The sequence below is a fragment of the Hemitrygon akajei genome, chromosome 23, assembly GCF_048418815.1.
Source record: "Hemitrygon akajei chromosome 23, sHemAka1.3, whole genome shotgun sequence".
Lineage (NCBI taxonomy): Eukaryota > Metazoa > Chordata > Chondrichthyes > Myliobatiformes > Dasyatidae > Hemitrygon > Hemitrygon akajei.
In genome coordinates, this window is record NC_133146.1 from 47,188,493 (window position 1) to 47,209,192 (window position 20,700).

At 38.7% G+C, this 20,700-nt stretch overlaps 1 long non-coding RNA gene across 1 annotated transcript in view; it reads right to left on the minus strand.

The window, feature by feature from the left end:
* Positions 1-20,700, minus strand: part of LOC140715096 (uncharacterized) — a 50,179-nt gene that overhangs the window by 24,269 nt on the left and 5,210 nt on the right. Inside the window, exon 2 of the long non-coding RNA XR_012096057.1 lies at positions 9,581-9,602. This is a non-coding gene — a long non-coding RNA (uncharacterized lncRNA). The remainder of the gene's footprint in view (positions 1-9,580; positions 9,603-20,700) is intronic.

Below are 20,700 nucleotides of genomic sequence, written 5' to 3' on the forward strand. Positions count from 1 at the left end.
GGTCATTCCTTATGAACCTGATTAAATTCTTTGAGGATGTAACAGAACACATTGATGAAGGTAGAGCAGTAGATGTAGTGTATATGGATTTCAGTAAGGCATTTGATAAGGTTCCACATGCGAGCCTCTTTCAAAAAGTAAAGAGGCATGGGATTCAAAGAGACCTTGCCTTGTGGATCCAGAACTAGCTTGCCTACAGAAGACAAAGGGTGGTTGTAGATGGTTTGTATTCTGCATGGAGAATGGTGACTAGTGATGTTCTGCAGGAATCTGTTCTGGGACCCCTCATCTTTGTGATTTTTTTAAAATGACCTGGATGAGGATGTAGAGGGGTGGGTTAGTAATTTTGCTGAAACTTAAAAGTTAAGGGTGTTGTGGATAGTCTGGAGGGTTGTCAGAGGTTATAAACGGGTATCGATAAAATGCAGAACTGGGCAGAGAAGTGGCAGATGGACTTCAATCAGGTAACTGTGAAGTAGTTCATTTTGAACTATCCAATTTGAACCAAATTGAACTGTTCAATTTGAAGACAGAATATAATATAAATGGTAAGACTGTTGGCAGTGTGGAGGATCAGCAAAATCTTGGGGTCCATGTCCATAGGACACTCAAAGCTGCTGGGCAGGTTGACAGTGTTGTTAAGAAGGCGTATGGTGTGTTGGCCTTCATCAATTGTAGGATTAAGTTCAAGAGCTGTGAGGTGGTGTTACAGCTATATAAGACCTCAATTAGACCCCACTTTGAGTATTGTGTTCAGGTCTGTGTACAGGAAGAATGTAGATTCTATAGAGAGAGCTCAGAGGAGATATACAAAGATGTTGCCTGGCTTGGAGATCATGCCTTATGAGAGTAGTTTGAATGAACTTGGCCGTTTCTCCTTGGAGTGACGGAGGATGAGAAATGACCTGATAGAGGTGTACAAGATGATGAGAGGCATTGATCATGTGGATAGCCAGGCGCCCCAGGGATGAGATGGCTAACATGAGAGGCATAGTTTTAAGGTGTTTGGAAGAAGGTAAAAGGGGGATGTCAGAAGTAAGTTTTTCACACAGAGAGTGGTGGGTGCATGACAGTGACAATAGGGTCTTTTAAGAGACTCTTAGATGGGCACATGGAGCTTAGAAAAATAGAGGCCTATGCAGTAGGGAAATTCTCAGCAGTTTCTAGAGTAGGTTGCATGGTTGGCACAAAATTGTGGGCCGAGGGCCTGTAACGTATTGTAGATTTCTATGATTCTATGTACCTATGTTTCTAAATCCAGCATTTCTATCAGCTCAGAACACACAGAAACAACTGGATCTCAAGTACAACTCCATACAATGTGGAGAGGTCTTGTCAGAAGTGGTCTTCATGGAAGAGCTGCTGGCAAAAAGCCATACCTCTGAACTGGAAACAAAGGAAGAGACTCACCTACACACAGAACACCAGGCTTGGGGTGCTGAACAATGGCAGCAAGTGCTCTGGGCAGACAAGCCAAAATTTGAAAATTTTTGGTTCAAACAGGAGGCAGTCTGTCCATTGAAGAGCTGAAGTGTGCTACTTGGATGTGTGTCTGCAGCCAACAGAGGTTCCCTGCAGGTTGGGGCTGCATTTCTGCAAATGGAGTTGGTGATATGAACAGAATTAATGGAACTCTCAATGCTGAGAAGTACATGCTGATTTTCATTCATCATGTAATACCATTGGAGCGGCAACTGATCAGTCTCACCTTCATTCTGCAGTAGGACAATGATCCCAAATACATGGCCACAGTCATAAAGAACTCTCTTCAATGAAAAGAAGGACAAGGAGTTCTGCAAAAGATTGTATGACCCCCACATAGCTCTGATCTCAACATCATCGAGGTTGTTTGGGATTACATGGAGAGACAGAAGTGAACAAGTCAGCCAAAGTCTATGAGAAAGAACTGTGACAAGTTCTACAAGGTTCTTGGAATAATCTGCCAGTTGATTTTCTGATACAACTGCTTGGAAGTGTACCTAAGAGAATTGAAGCAGTCTTAAAGGCAAAGTGTGGTCACACCAACTATTGATTTGATCTAGTTTTTTACTGTCTACTGTTTACTTCTTTTTGATATTTAGAAACTTTTCATTTCATTACTTTTAAAAGTATCTTCACATTACAGAATTATTTTACATGTGCCTAAGACTTCTGCACAGTACTGTAGTTCCTATCGAAAGTCATCTAGGCAGTCCTAACATGAGGACAGCAAACCTTCCAATTACCCCCCACACTGGTTTGCTCTTGCCTATACCTGCTGCTCGATGGCAGCATCGTGCCAGGGTGTATCTTACCTTGCCACATGTCCCTCGTTCTTTCCTCCAGATCTCAGTCTCTGAAGTGGTATGGTCTTAGGTACAAAAGGTTTGGAGGAGCATGAGAAGCAACAGGCCATTTGATCGCTTATGCCTCATCTACCATTTAATAAGATTTTACCCGTTATTTTGCCTCAATGATCCTTTTGTGCATTAGCCCCATATCACTGATTTCTTACCTGTTCAAATCTCTACCAATTTGTTTCTTGAAGAACTTCAGTGACTGATGCTCACACCTCTTTATCATCATTCTCCTCACCTTGGCCCTCATCTCCCTCTTATGGTAGTGGTGAGTTGGCTGTTGTTGGATTGTGTTGGATTGCGGTCTGAATTGTTATTTTTCCTTGTAGTTTAACTTTCTTTATGCTTGCGCATAAATTTGTGACATCACCTGTTTGTCTGTAGGTGTTCAGTGGATTTTCAGCAACTTGTAGTTACTTCTGTGGTTTCGTTATGGCAACATAAATTAAGACTGTGCTTGTTTTCTCACAGACTGACCTTAACAGAGAAAATCCTCTTATCTGTCCAGCGTGAACTGGTTTTCAGTACAAAGAAAGACAACGGGCCAGGTTTTTTCTTGTATGAGTGAACTGGTTACTGTTAGAGTTTGTTACCTGTTGTTCTGTTACCTGCTCACAGTTCTTTATCGGTACCTCTTTGTTACGGACATCAAATAAAATGGCTGAAACCGCAAGATTTGTGCCTCATTCTTTTCTAAAGACAATCTCATCTCCAGGTCCAACAGGAGGCAAACAGAGAACACCTCAGGTTGGTCTGCAATGACAAATCACAATTGTGGAGCAGGAATAGACTATAAGCATAGTGCTACTGAAAGAACAACAGAAAGAAGTTTGTCTGTCAGAGACGTCGGAAGAGGATAGGTCTACAAGCTGTCAACAGGAGGGATGTGCATGGCATTGAGAATTCCAGGTTCTGACTGTGTATGGCATCTTCCCTTGAGGAGGAGGAGGACGCTCTTATCTTCAGTGTTTAAGTGCTTTCCACAATTCAGGATGTGAAGACTATGGAGAGGGTTCAGAACAGGTTTACCAGGGTGCTGCCTGGATCAGAGGGTTTGTGCTATAAGGCTGGACAAGCTAGGGCTACTTTCTCTGGAGCAGTGGAGGCTGCAGGCATACCTGATAGAAGCTTGTAAAACCATGAGAGGCACAGATAAAGGAGATAGCTGACCTCCTTTTCCGAGGGTTGACGTGTCTAATATTAGAGGGCAAGCATTTAAACTGAGAGGGGGAAAGCTCGAAAGGTGATATGCAGCGCAAGTTCATTGGTGAAAGCAGGCATGCTCTTAGATAAGAACATGAATGTGCGGAGAATGGAGAGAAATGGACAATCTCTAGGCAGAAGAGATTCATTGGTTTCATTAGTTCTGCACAATACTGTTGGAAAAAGGGCCTGGTCTTGTAGTGTACTGTTTTATGTTCTATTAAATAAAAAGAGAATTTTTTTATCACCAAGCTGACATGTTGAACTTCCAGGTGCATGTGCATATGCATTGATGGCTGCTTCATGCATCCATGCTGATCTCCTCAATTTCATCAACTTTGCCTCTGAATTCCACCCTGCCCTTGAATTTACTTTGTCAATTTCTGACACCTTTCTTTATCTCTCTGTTTCCACTTCTGGAGACAAACTGTCTACTGCTATCTTTTATAAGACCACTGATTCCCACGGCTATCTTGACTACACCTCTTCCCACTCTGTCCCCTGTAAAAATGCCAATCCTTTTTCTCAGCTTTTTCGACTCTGCCGCAAGAGATGAGGCTTTCCTTTCATATAGCACCTCCCAGTGTCTCACTTCACCCCCCCCCCCACCCACCTGGATTCACCTTTCACCTTCCAGCTTGTACTCCTTCCCTTCCACCCAGCTTCTTATTCTGGTCTCTTCCCCTTCCTTTCCAGTCCTGATGAAGGATCTCGGCATTAAATTTTAACTGTTTCTGATCTATTGTGTACATGTGAGTATGCGTCAGTGTGCCTGTGTATTGTTTTATTCAGCATTTCCATTGCTTTCAGCTGCTCACTCCTTAAGAGTAGCAATTTTGCCTGGTTCTGGTATTCCTAAACTTCTGGGCATCTGATGCTTTCAATGTTATTCAACATTACTAGGCAGAGGAAATGGGAATTACCTACCTTTCCCTGAATTTTATCTATCAATTATGTCGGTACCTAGAGTGATTCTGGTCTTAGCCAGAATGTAATTTGGGAGTGGAATTCGACATCTGGGTGGAGCAGAGGACCACTCAACTCTGAGGTCTAATCTTGCCCCCGATACGGAGAAGTTTCCATTTCAGCACCCCTGGGAGGTGGAAATTGAAAGAAGTGGTGAGAAGAAAAGTAATGTTGAAATAAGTAAAGATTGAAATGTGAGGTTTGGTTCACTAATAGATTCCTGGTGCCAGTCAGCAGGGAAGCATCGGTTGAATATGACAGCACTCGGGGTGAGGAAATCTGGATCTGACCATTATATCTTTGTTATACCTTTACTATTGCTAAATTCAATATTTTGTAATGAGTTCCTGAGTCTATCTCTCCCTGTGACTGCATATCCATCTGCCTCTCTGGTGATTCTGGTTTTCTCACTATAATTGAACAAATTAGAAGCTACAACTGTCTGTCATGTTTGAAATATTTCTTTATCCCCCACTCCTCCTTTGATTCTGTACAATCTTTCTAGAGTATTATTAAATTGCCAAAACTAAGCCACCTGCCTGAAGGTTTTGACATGAATTCTATGTTTGTGTTCTAAGTCTGATAAAATATCAAACAAGTACAGTTGGAAATAGAGGAGGACTTTTGTTATTATTATTATTATTGCCCTCTGAGCGCACCATTCAGCAACCCCTAATTAACCCTAGCCTAATCAAAGGATAATTTACAATGACCAATTAACCTACTAATTGCTACATCTTTGGACTGTGGGAGGAAACTGGATCATCTGGAGAAAACCCACACATTCCATGGGGAGAACATACAGACTACTTTGGAAATAAACTCCAATACCCAGAGCTGTATAACATTGCACTAACTGCTACGCTATCATGTCATCCACAATACATTTGTATCAGTTGGACTGCGTAAATTCCACACGTGAGCACTGGGGCATCACTGTGAAATGCATGTGTTTCAGGTCCAAAACCGAGTCATCGCCTCAGCAGGAAGATCAAATCCAGGTACATGAGAGAGCCCGTAACATTCAAGGAAAAGATTTTAAGACAGAAATAATATTTGTTTGATAAGTAGCCATTATATTGGAAGACACGTGATGTTCAGATATTGATTTTGCTTCATTTTTGAGGGAAAACAGAGGCCCAAAAGATATTTAGAATAATTCAGCTTTTATTCAAAAATATCATTGCTAAATTTATGTTTCTAGGAAATTTGATACGGGTTAATCAGCTTTGTGATTCTAAATAAAGGAAGATATAGTGGAAATTGATAATGGTTGTAACACACACAAATTGCTGAAGGAACTCAGCAGGTCAGGCAGCATCTATGGTAAAGAATAAATAGTCGATGCTTCAGGCTGAGATGTTGCACTTGCCCTTTAAACACCTTGGCTACCAGCGTGAAAGTTCAGATCGAGGAATAGCTTTTCAGAAAGCAAATATGTTAGGAATCATTTTATCTATCATAATCTCCATAGCTTTGAGCTGGTATCTTTTGACTTGGTACTTGGATATCGATTCTTGAAAATAGAAGGTTACCCATCATTTGCCATAATATTTCATTCTTTTTTTGAGTATTATTTTTCCCTTCACATCATATTTCCTTTTTAACTTTCCTGTTTCTACTATATTTGATTATTAGTTCAGCAGACATTGCAAATCACACCATTTAGCTTGCTTTGGAATCCAACTGACATATTTCTCTTGGAGTATTGTACACAGCTTCAGTAGATCAATAAAACTACAGCAGTTGTTTCAGTCGATAGATCATAATCAAATTCTTAACCAAAAGTCTTGATACTAACTTGTTCAAACTTGAGACAAAATGTTCATCAAGTCATTTATCCTGCCTCATGGCTCTTTGCATTGACCATGTTATGAGTTACAAACCTTCTGGGACTATTTTGGCAGTTTTATACTCCATAACAAAATTAAACATCACAAGCTCATGATTAATCACTTAATTAAAAGCTCGAACCAACAGTATGGTCCTTTTTTAGCTTTTGTGTTTCCTACTGGATTGTTCAATTTATGCCATTCTAGAATGGATTGTGGTTTCTCAATTGGCTTAAAACAGAAGATCAAAGTATGGGTGTACATTAATAATAAATAAAATCTACACATCAACTGTACTTATTTTGCATCCAAATATAAGCCATTTTTTCTGCATTGTTTTTTGCTTTTGCCTTAAAGTTAATATCAGATGGAAAATACTTACCCTAGATTGTCCCATACATTTTAATTTTCCTGTATAATATATGTCATTCCTACAAGTCTGCAAGTAAAGGCAATGTAAACAAAGTATTCAAAGCAAACCAGAGGGAAAAATTGGAAAATCTCATTTGTGCTTGGATAATCAAAACTGATCTAGGTAATGATTTTTATGTTATATGGTACTTAATCAGAGAGATGAGGTTTAAAAAGAATCTTGAAGGAAGAATGGGAATTAAATAGGATAGATATTTGGGGAGGGAAAACACATTTACTGCTTTGTCCCCTGAAGTCATGGCTTCAATGGATGGAACAATTAAAATCAGGGATACGTAAAAGGTCTGATTTGAATGATAGTGAAGCATTCGCTATTTCTATTCCTGTACTTCTGCTTTCCCATCACCAGCTCCCAAAAAGGGTGAGACAGAGTTCCTTTGGTCCTTACCTTTCACCCTATCAGACTCCACATTCAGCACGTCATTTCTGCTAACTGCTACACGATCCCACTACAGTTTCATCTTTCTCTCCCTGTCATTTTCTTCTTTAGACAGGGACCGCTCTCTCTGTAATTCTCTGCTTCATTCATCCCTTTCCACTCTTCCTTCCCCTTCCCCGGTACATGGCCCTGCAACTCCAGGAGCTGAAACACCTATCACTGTACCTCTGCCCTCACTGCCACCCAGCGACCTAAACAGTCCTTCCAGATGAGGCAGAGATTCACATTCACCTCTATCAAACTCGTTTATTCTATTAAGTGCTAAAATGTGGCCTTCTCTATGTTGGCAATGCCATGCGACAACTTTACCAAAAACCTGCACTCTGTCTGTAATGGCCGTCTTGACTTCTTGGTTGCATACCGTTTCAACTCCCTTTCCCATCCTCACGCTTAGTTGTCTGAATTTGATGAACTCGACTGACTGAGTGAGGCCAAAGACAAACTGGAGTAGCACCTCATATTTCCCTAGGTCAGGGGGTTTCCAATGTTTTTATGCCTCAACCATTAACTGAGGGTTCTGTACCCTAGGTTGGGAACCTCTGCTCTAGGTATTTTGCAACCCAATGGAATGAATACTGAGTTTTCCAAATTTAGGTAACCTTTCTCTTCCTTTCTGATCCATCAGCTTCTCCCAGCCCCTTTCTTTTCAACCTGTCTGTCCTGCCCCCCTTTACCAGTCTGTCTCAATGTGGTAAACTATGTATACCTGTCTAGACACACCCCACCCTCGCTGACTGCTCCTGTGGCTCCTCCCACAGACCCCTGTATAAAGGCGATTGGGGGCACTGCTCCTCCCTCAGTCTTCAACATGGCCGTGGTCCCCTTTTCACTGTTAATAAAAGCCTATCATTCACTTCCAGTCTCCTAGAGTTATTGATGGTGCATCACTCATTCCATCTGCCCATTATTCCTTTTTTTTTATCACTTTCCTTATGGATTATTTTTCAGGTCCCAGAATTATGGTCCTTTGTTATCTCTGCACCACTTCATCATTTTCCAGCCTCTGTTTCGACTTCCAGCATCACCATTCCTGGTTCTATATGCCAATCATCCTCCTCCTCACCTATCAGCTTCCAAATCCTGCTTCAAACCTCCCCCTCAACTTTTAATATAGGCTATCTGTCCTCTGTATTCTCAGTCTGGGTGTGATAACCTGAAATATCAAAAATTCCCTTTCCCTCACAAGTGCTTCCCGACCTGCTGAGGTCCTCCAGCAGTTTGATTTCTGGTCAACTGCGTGTTTCAGCTAATGCCACCAAACAAAATCATTCATCTGACTGTCTGCCCAGATGTTTGTGTCTTTTTTTCCAGTATAAACCATCTCTTCTGTCTCTTCCTTTTGCTCTTTAGTGTGTTGCTTTGTAGTATACACAAGCCTTGAAATTTCGGGGTGTGGTGAAATTAGAATAACGTTTTCCTCAAAGTCATAAACTTTAATCAAGATACTTATTTTTTAATCTAAGTAATTATTATTAAGTATGTAATATGACCATAACACCATAAGGCATCAACCCATCAAGTCTGCTCTGCCAATCCATCATGGCTGATTTATCATCCCTCTCAACCCCATTCTCTTGTTTTTTCCCTGTAACCTTGCAATGAATACCACAGTAATATTTGCAAAATTTAATTTTGAGAGAAACTTTGAGAAAAACAATGACTTCATAGTCCATTATGACACTCAATTAAATCTCATTCAGAAAGACTTGAAGTGGTCAAGGTTGAGCATGTGATGTGGAAACAGTTTTGCATCAACCAAGTTGGTGGGCATTGAATTGTATACAGATTGGACCAGATGAGACAGAAGATTTATTTCTCTGAAGTATGTTAGTGGGCTTTTGCAACAATCTGCAGTTCTTGTGGCTCATGTTACTGAAGCTGTATATAAAGTCTAGGTTAACAGCAACAGAACTGTATGAAAAGCTGCAGCTGATGTTGGATCAATGATTCTGTGTTGAATGCAACAGCATAACCATAGAGGAGCGAGCACCAATGGCAGAAACGACTGGATGGCAGAAACTGCATTCAACTGGTATAGACTTTGCTGTCAGTTTTGCAGAGTAATGACAGCCAAAGATGACAGTTCAAATGTTATTACAGCCACAAATTCCAGGCCAACGTTCTCAACCTTTTGGGGGTGGGCAGGATTAATTTTGATTTTGCCTTGTGCAGAATGGTAGCATAAGGCCTCCTTCATATTACCCCAGCACACAGTGACTGCAGAGCTACACATTGGGGAGCCTTCCATTCCACTGATTTTGTGTGCACATTGACTTTAACCCAAAAGGAGTCTGATAAAATATTTCCTTTAGAAGCATATGCCAAGCCAGCCACTATAAAACAAACTTTCAAAAAACAGTAATAATACTTACCAGTCACGAACATTTGTAGTAGCTGTGGAGAGAGAAAAAAAAAGTTGCTAGTATCCTATTGAAGTCTAAGAAGCATAGATCTTTGGCTGCAGTGGTAATTCACTCACTGCCAGAGATTGATGACTGTATGAAGTCCATAAACGATGTTACCACCACATTTTATATTTATGATTTATTTTATCATGTTGTCAAGGTCTGCTGAAAACAAGAAACAAATCAATGAAAGTCTGACTTAAATATTAAAGAAAGTCATAATATACATCTTTATTCAGGCATCTTATTCAATCTTGTGTTCTGAATCAAAGTAACATTGTTGTTATTTCTCTTGCAACTTCAGAAATTCAGTGCTAAGGCTTGAGAAGAGATATGTTAGCTCTGTAATATTTACCATGCCAGGGAAGAATTTACATGATGTTTAATGTGCTTTCTTGCTTCAAGAGTAACATTAATATTAGGAAAACATTACACAGAAATATGCTTTAGAAGCTTTATTAAGGGTAATATGGTTATCCAATAAGCAATGTTCTGTGTTTGACTTGTGAAACAATGATGCATAAATATTGCAATAATTTGACTAACATGTATCACAAAGTGAGGTGATAAGAAGGAAGTATGAACTTACAGCTCTTCTACAACGATCATGTTTTGCTAATGTGTTTTAATTACTACTTTTAATTCAATGTAATTACACATTGTCAAACAATAGACTGTGTACATAGGCGAGCATATTTCAAGAAACAACTACTCTAATTTCCTTTTGTTAATGTAAAACTAATATGACATTATTTACTGGGTGCAATATGAATACAAGATTGTTAAGTAACAAGTAATTATTTAAGGTAAAAAAAATTACTCTGTACCCTTTTCCCATTTGTTACAGTATTTCCTAAATGTAAAGAATAGATGTTACATGGGCTGACCAAGATGTACCTAGTAAAAGTTATATATGTGTGCATGTGATGGGCACTGGGGCACTCAGGAAAGGGTGTGAGGGCACCATTGAAATTTATTGTATGAGTGACCCCTGCTGGCATAATGATATAAATTATTAATACTGCATAAAAGCAGAGCATGCCTTTGTTCCCACAATGATTGCAGTTCTTTAATTTTAATACTTCCAATAAAGATGTGGTTCTAGTTGTAACATCATCCAGATGCAAGGTCAATTACACATTACCCAGAAGCATCTGTATTATCGGTGAGGCGAAATTATCAGAAGATAAGCATTAGACACCAAAGCATCAAAAACGTAATAAATACTCAATATCACGTATAAAGGAAAGGATGGTTGTGTGGGCTGGTGCTGAGGAATGTTTGGTGGGTTAAGAGTGAGCATTAGAAGTGGATGGGTTCAGAGGAGGAACGTGGATTGCCTACTTAATGGAAAGGAATAATATAAAAAGAAACAATGTTGAAATCAGGATATTGATAAAGAGAAATATGCTAAAGGAAAAAGAGCAGCAGATTGAAAGTTCTTTTTTCAGCTCGTAAAATATCTTGAAGGCCTGTGAACAATGTTAAAATAGTAAAAATACTATAATACTGTCCAAAGCTTACAATGGAGGTTAAGGGCACTTTTACTTTGCTTCAATAAAAATGATATGTAACCTTTGTTTCTGCCTTCTCCTTGGTCCTCTGTCAGTTAGATGGAATTTTCACCCAGTCTACGCGTCCTTTGTGATGTGTTATTCATGCAGGTGAGAAAACAGCCTTTACTAGGTTACAGAAGGTCATGTCCTGGAGTTCTCCTGTCAATTGATTGTACCCTAACCATAATGAAGCATCTTTCCCCAGCTGTCATTGATATTTATTGATATTGGCTGGGCAGTGTTCACAAATTAAGTTTGTCCAAACCATCCTTATTCATCATTTTCTGATATTGCCCCCTTTTCTGATTTGCCCTCTTCGTGGTGACCCCAGCAACCTGTTACTATTTTTGGAATGGTTATCGTCTGTGATTCACATAGAATACAGACTGGTTTGTTGGCTTGTATTATTGATCACTTGCCTGTTTGTTTACGTTCACATTTACTTGTGTCATTTCTTTCTGGTAACTGGGGTGTAATGATCATCCCCTGGTGTCTCACACAGCGGGCATTAGAAGACATTGTTGCCAAACATCTTATCCTATCTGTTAAATCAATTTTATCACAGATGGGATTTGGGAAGCAATAGTATCAATGGTGTTTGATCTCCACCAGAAGTAGTTTTAATGTCCCTGGTGTGAAACATCCTTCAGTTCAGCATGTTTACTGTAAAAAGAAATCACTTGGTCAATAAGGTCCCATTTTACCAAGCCTATCGTGACAAAAGGCAAAATCTGGCTTTCTAACAAAACCCACACATGACTAAAAATGAATTGTATTCCCACTTAGTCCCACAGTTAAGGGTTTTATAGGTCTGATAATTCTTGATGAAGCTTTCTGTCACTCACAGTGCAGTTTCTATTATGTATGCATAACCCAGTTGTTACTAAATTCTTATTCTCAGAAACTTTAACTTTCAACACAAATACTAGCCTTTGTAGTATCCAGGACATCTTCAAGAAGCGATGCCTCAAAAAGGTGGCATCCATTATTAAGGAGCCCCATCACCAAGGTCATGCCTTGTTCTCATTGCTACCATCAGGAAGGAGGTACAGGACCATGAAAGCATACACGCAATGATTCAAGAACAGCTTTTTCCCCTCTGCCATCCAATATCTGAATGGACTTTGAACCCAGGAACACTACCTCAATACTTTTTAAATCTCTATTTTTGCACTACTTATTTAATTAAACCATTTTGTGTATATAGTGTAATGCAAAGGTTTTTTTTTCTCTATTATCATGTATTGCATTGCACAGCTGCTGCAAAGGCAACAAATTTCATGACAGATGCCGGTGATATTAAACCTGGTTCTCATTCTGAAATACTGAAATGCTTAATGTATGGAAGGCATGGCATAATGTTAAAGAAGAAACTAAAAGTCGAAAATATTGCAAAAAAAATAGTAAATCATGTCCAAATTTTAAAAAAACACGAAAGAAACATTCAGAATTATTTTAGTGTCATTGTAGCTTTTAAGAACTATTTTGTTTATTTTCCTATACTAGGATTTAAAAAGCATTTCTGACCCAGTGACACACCCATTTCTACTTAATCTGTAAAATCCTTCTCAAGAACTGCTGGAGACCAAAGTCAAAATTGGCAGAGGAAAAAATGGATCTACTAGAAGTGCTGATTTGAGGTACATCATCAAGTTGCACTATGCACTATGCACTATGGAAATCACGCAGTCCAGAACTGAGTCAAATATAGCTAAGACACGCTCCTCTATTAGCTAAATAATCAATACTTCCCCTAGGATACCCGAAGAAGCATGGTGGGAGAATGTACTCAAGTGAAAACAGCATTAATTGTTACCGAGAAAGGTTTGGTAACCTATTGCTGACCAAGCTGACCAGGATCTGAATGTCATATCACTTATAAAACTTGGTATCTTTACTCATTTTCCTGCTGCAAGTGTATTTGCTGATGAGAGCATCGGATTCTGATCAGGTCAGATCAGATTCAGATTTATTTTTCATATATACATCAAAACATACAATGAAATGTGTTATTTGCATTAAGAACCAACACACAAGGTTGTGCTTAATGCAGAGGGCAAGTGTCACCACACATATTGGCACCAACATGGCATGCCCACGATGCTTCTCAAAACAACACAGAGCACATCAATACAGAACATACCAAGGGACAAAGCAACAACAGCAAAACAAGCTACGTTTAACCCTACCAAATACACATACTACAATCCTCCAAATCCAGTACAGCCTTCTTTGGCCTCAGTCATAGATTCAAAGAAATTGGGCCTTCAACTTCTTCAGTGGATTCACAGAGATTCGCAGACTCAAGGCTCTGGCCAACAGGCTCGAGTTCTGGATTTCCAATCAACCTTTGTGCTTCGATCTTTGGTATTGACCCCAGAACTTGCCGATGATGATGAATGAGGATCTTAGATGAGGACCTGAACTCCAGGCCTTGAACTGCAAGCTTGCCAATGATGGGACCCCAAATATTAGGCCCCCAAATATTTATTAGGTCTCACCAATTCATCATCATTCATTTGTGTGTTCTGCCAAAATGGAACTCCAATCCCAGAACCCGCTGACAACTCATGACTAGCCTTCTGCCGGCGTGACCTTCGCTGACTTTCAAACACAGACGGAGGTTTAGTCTCTAGCATGTCCTCTAATTTTCCCTCATCCTTGTCCCTAAATCCAGCTCCTAACTCCTCTCTCTGTCCCCAAAACCATCCTTTCGTACCTAAAAAAAAACTAAATCTGAGCTGTCATCCCAACGGAATCAACAATTCAGCACCACCTTCACTGGAAGCAATCCAGCTGTAACCATGATCTAAACCTATGGAAATGATATCTCGTGTTTATGCTAAGGATATTCATTTTCTATCATGTGTCACTGGCGATTTTCTGCATGTGACAGCTTCAAGGTATACTTGGCTGCTCAAAACTGGGCATTAATAAAGCACAAACACAAGGAAATCTGCAGATGCTGGAAATTCAAACAACACACACAAAATGCTGGTGGAACACAGCAGGCCAGGCAGCATCTATAGGGAGAAGCACTGTTAACGTTTCGGGCCGAGACCCTTCGTCGGGACTAACTGAAAGGAAAGATACCAATCCCAGTTAAAAGATGGGTGTAGAAGGCAGGTGCCAACAGCAGATACCATAGTCTCAGCTACAGTATGTGACCTAAACTTTATTCTGTTATTATTTTACCTTGTACTCCCTCAATGCATCATTGCAATGAATTGATCTGTATGAACAGTATGCAAGGTAACGTTTTTCACTGTATCTCGGCATATATGACAACAATAAATTTACCCACTTGCAAGCAAAGCTGGTGTAAAAGAGATCAGCCAATACATATTCCACTTTGGTTTCCTCATGGGAAATGCACCATCAGAGAAGCCATTCTTCAGCTGATTTGGCACACTCCGTAGAGAAGACCAAGAGGAGTGGATACTGCAGATGGGAGCAAGCAACCTGAAGCATTTAATACTGAAGGATCAGTCTGAAGTATCCATGCAACATAATGTGGAATTTTCCAGGTTTAGCTGTCCAAAAACAAATCCAGTCAGGTTACTTACATCTCCTTAGTCTATTTCTAATGATAATGAGATAATGGGAAGTGCTGGAAATTGTGCTTTTAAGCTAGGATCATTTGGCTCTGGGGCTCTTTGGTCCAAAAGTAGACCAAGGAACTGATTTTCAGAAAAGTGGTATGAAAAGCTTCACTGTCTCTGGTGTAATCACTACATCCTGGAATCGAGAGGAAAATAACCAGATACATAGTTTAAGTCGAGTCTTGATCAAAGAAAGCTGGTTGCAGTTGTTGAACAGAGATCATCACAGCTTAAGAACATTACCATGTGAGTTCTTCAGGGCAGTGCTTCTTCATCAGAGAACTTCTTTCCATAAAGTCATTAGTGAGGATCCTCACTAATGGTTGCACAATGTTCAGTTTGTTTCTCAGAAACTGAAGAGGACCGTGCTATAGTCAACAAGTGTTGAATAGCAGTAAGAAACGTTTGCTTATGCAGGTATCATCCACAAACTATCTCTAACTAGATCTAACCCTCATGGCATTCAATGGCACAGCTATTGCCAAGTCATCTACTATTGACAACTAGGGTGGAGCAGCAATTGAGCAAACACTTAACTGAGCTATCCACATAAATACACTGGTGATAAGAATCAATCAGTTCTGGTACACTGCAATGAGTGACTTACTTCCTGACACCCTGAAGCATTTCCACTATCTACAAGGCACATCAAGATTGTGATGGAATACTCTCAGTTTCATTGGCGGAGTTCAGCTCCAGCAACTCTCAAGTGGCTTGACACCACTTAGGACAAAACAGCCCATTTAATTGACACTCCAACCTGACACCCTATATATTCCCTTCCTCCATCAGCACAGCACTATGGCTGGAGTGGTTGCCATCATACCTCATCATCCTTCATATCTTTGTGGCAGTTTGGATCAAATATCACATTCACAAAATGGCAAAAGAATCAAACTACGCAGCAAAAACAAAAAATCAATAAAAAAGCCAAACTGTCCAATCAGAAAGTCAATGCGCACACGACTACCAATAGAAGTGGCAAGAAAGAAAACCAGTATAGCCATTCCAAATATTTTTTGTGTTTTATTACATTGCAATATTGCTTTATAATTATTGCTGGAATAAATTTTTTGTAATAATTGTACTTTAAAATATGTAAAATAAGAGGAGATTTGAAACTGTTAACAGATTAGGATGTTAGGATGCTGTTAAGATGGGAAACAGCTTCTTTCCCCAGGCTGAGACTATTGAACTCTCTACTACCAGCCAGGTCTCACCACTTATGAAGTGCCAGTAGCGTTACACTGTTTACTTTTTAACCCGTAAATGCACCTTGTGCTAAATGTCAATCTTCTGGAATATAATTTATTTGTGGTAATATTACTTTATGTGTAGTGTGTGAGTTATATGCACTGTGCTGTGCACCTTGGTCCATAGGAACATTGTTCTATTTGGTGATATGCATGTATACGGTTGAGTGACAATAAACTTGAACTTGAAATTGAGATTGAGTATTACTTGTTTTGCACAATTGCCAAAGACAGAATATGTCTATTTGTGCCTTGTTGAAGTACTAAGACATTTGAATCTAATTTTGAGCTCTCACATCAATCTACCATTCATACTTAATTGGAACAGTAAAGGTAGCATTGAAAGTCCCAAGGTCCCTGGACAGAATTCAAAAGCACATCTATGCTTTATAAAATAAATTACTCTTAACATAATTAATGTCCAATCAAAGCAATATCAATACCTACTATATCTGCTAACTACGTGAAGCTTAGAGTCCACTTCTGAATATCACACTGCCCCTCTCCATGACTGAGGCATGAAAAAGATCACAGAAGTGAGGATGGAAGCAGGAGTGCATCTTTGTTAGAGCTTGGAATCTTGAATGGATATATTGACCAGGAGCTGATCACACCTCTACCCTCCAGAAGCACCTCCTGCTTTCTGGGATTCTGATTCTACATTCAGGTAAGCTGAAGAACTGGAGGCAAATGGCAAGTAGCTCCCTTAAAAAATGCAATGCTGGAGACCACCACATGCATGACGTGGAGATGTGGAATACTATGTATTTTTTCAAGCATGAAAGACTTACATGTGCACGGTAAAATCAAGCTTTATGAAATCTTAGTGTAATTACAGTGTAGTATTTTGCCATAATAAAGGAAATGCGATGGGTGGGATAGGGAATTGGGCGAATCAAAAAGATCTCATGTCACCAAAGGGTTAAATAGAAAGGGGTTGGAAAGTCAGCAATTTTGAGCAACTCCTATCTCTGGCTGAAAAAAGGGAATATGGATGTGGGAAAAAGTCATAAGGAATGCAGAAAAGAAGGGAGATTTACTCAATAGGTTTGGTAGCACCTGTGGGTAAAGAAATAGTTAACGATTCAACATGAAGACCCTTGGGTCTTCAGCCTGAAATGTTAACTCTGTTTCCCTTTCCATGGATGCTGCCTGCCTTGCGGAGTATTTCCAGGATTATCTGTTCTTATTTCAAATATCTAACATTTGCAGTTTTGTTTTATTTTAGGGGAGAGTACTTCCTAATAAAACACAGGAGAAGCACTATTCCCGAATGACCGGTGAAATCTGCATTATATTTCATAAGCAAGAACGATCTGGACAATTTGATAATGCCAGCATCTCATGTGAATTAAGTGCTCTATTTCACTAAGTAGAAGGTAGCTCTAGCTTCCAGTGGTGCAGTGCTCTGTTTTATATCGATAGCAGCCAATGATTTTGGGGCTTTAGAACCTCAGTATAATGCTGGCTGATTAATTTAAAAATTGATAATTATGGAAATCCCACAATTTTCTTTCAACTTCATCGTCATTTCATAAAACAATAATTACCCTGAATGAAGCTTAGCACTAAACATTGAGGATGACTTGATGCCCTTCTTTGAAATATAGCAGATACTGCTCGTCTATTAAGTAGATTATTAGGGGCCACTTTGGGCCAATGCTATTTTCTGTAATTAGTTGGTGATGTTTTCAATAATTATGGAAATGTGCTGCAGCTGGAATATATTTATAGCATTCCAGATCCTGAAACAAAAAAACTGACATACAGGATATCTTTATGACAGTGCTATACATCAATATTTTCATTATCATAGTAAATATTGAAGTATTATTGACCTGCATTAAAGAAAAATGTAATGTTTTGCAGAGAACCCAAGATACACTAATTCCAGGGCAGTCATTAAATAATTTGTTGATACCTATATGATCTTTTATGTATATTTTGATGGAAACCAAATATTGCTTTAGTTAAAGATTATTTCACTCAGGTACTTTAAAAAAGGAATGTTTTTACATTAATCAAAGGCAGCAGCGAATTCCTTTCCATAATATACTAATGCCAAAGCGAAGCTTTGAATGTTAGTTATATTTACAGCCTTTCATTTGAACTTTTGAGCTCCAGTATTCCTGCAGCTTTCTTTGCCACTGGAAATGCATCGAGAATGATTTTGGCTGCAAGTATGTTTCTCCTCTAATTCCAACCAGGAATTGTGACCACTAGCATTGACAGTGTATAGTAATTTTAACACCAGATCTGAAGTTCCTGTTTGTATAATCCTTTGTTGCAACATTGAAGAAATTTGACACTTAGCTTTTCTTCTTGTATAAACGCTGGAAGTACACAGCAGATTAGTCTGCATCTGCAGAGAAAGAAGCTAAATTAATGTTTTAGTTCAATGACCTTCATCATGAGGCAGGAGATGAGGTAGTGAAACAAACTTTTCCTTCTGGATAAATTTTAGATAATACAAAAAGAGTTCCAATGTAATAGGGTCATGCAGATGTAGATATCATTGGAGTCACTGCTTCTGAAATAAAGGAAACTACAGAAATGTGTGGCAGAATATTTGAAAATAAACTGAAAAACTGCAAGAGACTTCGACTTTGATAAAAATGTAAGCAAAGAGAGAGCTGAATATTTTTTAATATCTATATTTATTTCAGCAATGTATTATGTGTAATACAACAGTCGAGTTCATCCTGCTTTCTCTGCATATCCACCGTGACAGAAAAAGAAGTTAAGGTACCATTTTCACTCTCGCTAAATCAACCATTTCAGCTTAGCTTGATTGTAGGGTGGGAAATGCATGCTTAATATATTTGGCAAGATGAATGCCCATGTTTCTTTTGGCCAAATATGTCATGAAGCCAGATCCATGTGATTGTTGCCTCAAACTAAAGTATTCATTACTGCCTTAAGTCTATGTTTGAATGTGCTGGTGTTCTTGCTAACTATTGAGTATTTGTCTTTAGTCTTCGTGAAACCTACAGATATGAAAGGAAAGCATATCTGTAGATTTCAGGAAGACTAAAGCAAAAAATGAAAATGCACAGGATATATATATTAATAATGTTAAAAAGAGGTACAAATAAACATCTAGATGGAAATCTGCAGCATTAAAGTGAAAATGCTTTTCTCTGGACATTTATTTATGTTTTAAATTGAAGTTTAGTGACCAACTTCATATACAAATACTATATTTTTTTCTGATACTTCACAACATTGCATTTTAATTTCATTTTTTATTACAGTATACGAAATATATTGCTATCTGACAGAGTGTGAGTTAATCTTCGAGGAAAATTTCCATTGATACTTGAAGTGTCTGAAACCATCCCAATTTTCTTAACAGAAATAGAAGTCAAAAACCACAGAAAACCATGGAGACTGAAAATTATGTTTTGACAAAGGATCTTTAACCCTAATATGTTAACCATATTTCTTTTGGCTTTTTCCACTTAATAATATAGATGTCAATTTTGGAGGAAATAGTCATACTTTAAAAACTCAGAATGGATATTGTTCTTCTAAAAGGCTGCAGTCACATATTTTATTTCTGGTATTCCAAAAAGTGGAGGAATTGAAGTTAGAAAACACTTCTCCAGCTTATCCGTTAGGTTCCGCTCCATCCTTATTGCCTGGCATGCTGTGTGTTCCCAGTATTTTCAGTTTTTATTTCAGCTTTCCAGCATCTGCAGTCTTTTTTATTATAAAAGAAAGTAATTCATTTGTTCATCTGAAACATTACCGCACGTGCAGATTCTCTGTATCAGTAAAAATACGAATCTGAATTTGGCCCAATCTTGATGAGGCACAGTGAGCAATACTTACCTCAACCCTGCATCTGTCGTATTTCAAACCAGGCCTCAATATCCTCCTTCTGCTCCAACTGAGGCATAACGTCTTCAGTCAATAACCCCAAAGGCCCTTTGTTGTACAGTTTCTTGAGCTTCATGAGTTCAACAAGATAAGTAACCAGCTGAATAATTCAGGGAGCAAAGTGGTTTGAGTGTCTCAGTTCACCTCTAGATTAGTAGAAATATTGAGGCAGATCCATTCCATTTTAGTCTAAGACTCCACAGCAGCTTGTCAAAAGCTGTCTGATGATATTCTGGACCTGATACCCTAGGGAATATCAGTGGAGTCTCCTATACCTTCACTCTTCGCAGTCTAACAAAAAAATTCTCCAATTCCTCTCTTAAACCCATACACTGTTCTAATTTGATTCTATTACAAACCTCAAAGTACAGGATTTAAATTAACTTGCAGTTGTACATCGCATTAGAAGTAAATCCAACTCACCTGAATGTAATTTGCCAATAAAAAATGTTTTTATCCCTTTATATCTATTTTTGGCACAACAAATAACTTACTCTGTTCAAACAAAATCTACACAAATTTGCATCGTAATATTAACTGACAACACACACACACATACAGAGGAGAAGGATGAGAATAGGAATAGAAAGGTAATAAATCACAAATGAGTTTGCAAATGAGGTTTAAACTATCTTTGCACAATTAAAAATAAAATTGAAGAAATTGGGGAGAGGAGAGTAAGGAGGGGATAAGGGATGTGTGTACAGTGAAATTGTTATATTAGAATAGACTTTCAGCACTTTGGAATGAGAATTTACTTTAAAATGATCAGCTTGTATTAATTACACAATTCT